Below are 2,500 nucleotides of genomic sequence, written 5' to 3'. Positions count from 1 at the left end.
AGGCAGTCTGGCACCTTCATCCCTTGCCATGCTCACCCACTGCTCCCCCCCTATATATACATATTGCACAAGGAGCTTGGTGACAGCAACACCCATTGCTTTCCCTGAGGATGTATATTTCTTAGTATGCGCACGGCGTCGAGGCACAGGTGAAGCCAACGGCGCTAGTTTCTGCGCCCTATGTCGAGGAAAATCAAGGCAACGGGCTAGTGTATGGGCACAACGTCGAGGAGACTCAAGGAGATGGGGCTATTTTTCAGGTCACCGTTCGAGAAATCAAGGCAACGTGTTGGGGGGGATGGCCTCTTTCATGGGTCGTGGGGCTTGGCTTGGCTTGCCTCGTGTGTGCTCGATACAGCCTCACGATTCTTATTTGCCCATCAACCATGCCGGGCACCTATGAGAATGAGACCCCATGGTACCCCCTATATATACATATTGCACAAAGAGCTTGGTGACAGGAACAGACATTGATTTCCCTGATGATGCATAATTTTTGGACACACACGACTTGGGGGCGAGGGGACACGGGAGTGGGGCGCCAATGGGGGGCGTTTTGGCCCCATTTTCGTCAAGAGCGGGCGTCTTGGCCATGCCTCGAGCGTGCCAGCCTCGAGAGCCTTGGGCGCTGGACATCCTTGGGGCGCCAATGGGCAGCAGTCCCATGGTTCCCCTATATATACATATTGCACAAAGAGCTTGGTGACAGGAACAGATATTGATTTGCCCAGGGATGCATAATTGTGCGAAATCGTCCATAACTCGCTCGAATTAATTCGGATTGACACAAAATTTTGTAGGGATGCTTTTTATTATAAATGAAAAGCTTTGAAATGAAAAAAAAAAACAAAATGTCATGTTTGAGGCGTAAATGTTTGTGTCCTATCCTTGGTCACGCCTTGAAGCGTTGGTTCCCTACTTGTTGGAATGTCGCTCAAATCAAGTAGGAATGCCATTGAAACATTGTGTGGGTCATTGTTAACATAGACGAATGGACTTGAAATGAAAATATATCATATTTGGGTTTTTGTCCCTGTCGCCTGGTGATAGGCAGGCAGATAAGGCTTTTAGGTATTCATAGGTGGCTTAGATGAACTCGAAAGAACACGAGTTGATCGGATTGGAACTCATATATTCAATTTACTATGTACTAAGTAGGAACTACACTTTGCTCCCTTCATCGTTTGACTTGCTTAGAAATCTGCTCATGGTTTGTCAAGGCCCCTTGTTCCTTAGACCGATGAGGATGGGATTGGGTTGCTCATGGGCATGTGTGTGGCAAGATGCCTTGTTCCATTGGTCGTTCATGGGTGTTCGTGTACGAAGTAAACTTGTTCCCTTGGTCGTTCATGGGGTTGTGTGTGGGAAGAAGCCTTCTTCACTTGGTCGTTCATGTGTGTTTGTTTGGGAGGTAGCCTTGTTCCCTTGGTCGTTCATGGGAATGTGTGTGGCAATACGCATTGTTCCTTGGTCGTTCATACCCTTGTTCCCTTGGTCGTTCATGGGTCTGTGTGTGGGAAGAGGCGTTGTTCACTTGGGTAGCCTGCTTGCCTTGCCAGCCCCATATGCATTGTTCCCTTGGTCGTTAGTGGATGGGTTTGTGTGTGGCATGGTGCCTTGTTCCCTTGTGTGGCCTGACTGCTTGGCTTGACATGACCTAGCCTTGCCAGCCTCACATCCATTGTTCACTTGGTCGTTCATGGGCATGTGTGTGGCAAGGTGCCTTGTTCCCTTGGTCGTTCATGGGGTTGTGTGTGGGAAGAAGCCTTGTTCCCTTGGTCGTTCATGTGTGTTTGTTTGGGAGGTAGCCTTGTTCCCTTGGTCGTTCATGGGAATGTGTGTGGCAATACGCATTGTTCCTTGGTCGTTCATACCCTTGTTCCCTTGGTCGTTCATGGGTCTGTGTGTGGGAAGAGGCGTTGTTCCCTTGGTCGTTCGTTCATGGGTTTGTGTGTGGCAAGGTGCCTTGTTCCCTTGTGTAGCCTGACTGCTTGGCTTGACATGACCTAGCCTTGCCAGCCTCACATCAATTGTGTAGCCTGACTGCTTGGCTTGCCGTGACCTAGCCTTGCCAGCCTCACATCCATTGTTCCCTTGGTCGTTCATGCAAGGGTCTGTGTGTGGCAAGGTTGCCTTGTTCCCTTGGTCGTTAATGGGCATGTGTGTGGCAAGGTGCCTTGTTCCCTTGGTCGTTCATGGGCATGTGTGCGGCAAGGTGCCTTGTTCCCTTGGTCGTTCATGGGCATGTGTGCGGCAAGGTTGCCTTGTTCCCTTGGTCGTTCGTGGATGGGTTTGTGTGTGGCAAGGTGCCTTGTTCCCTTGGGTGGCTTGCCTTGCCAGCCTCGCTTGCTTAGGTTTCCCAACACACCTGTCGGGCACCAAGGGTGGTATTAGTCCCCATGTACCCCCTATATATACATAATGCACAAAGAGCTTGGTGACAGGAACAGACATTGATTAGCCCGAAGATGTATAATTCCCAACACCATGCCTTGTTCGT

This window comes from Lactuca saligna, unplaced genomic scaffold (assembly GCF_052625555.1).
Source record: "Lactuca saligna cultivar CGN05327 unplaced genomic scaffold, ASM5262555v1 scaffold_198, whole genome shotgun sequence".
NCBI classification, from domain to species: domain Eukaryota; kingdom Viridiplantae; phylum Streptophyta; class Magnoliopsida; order Asterales; family Asteraceae; genus Lactuca; species Lactuca saligna.
Note: the sequence above shows the minus strand (reverse complement) of the source record.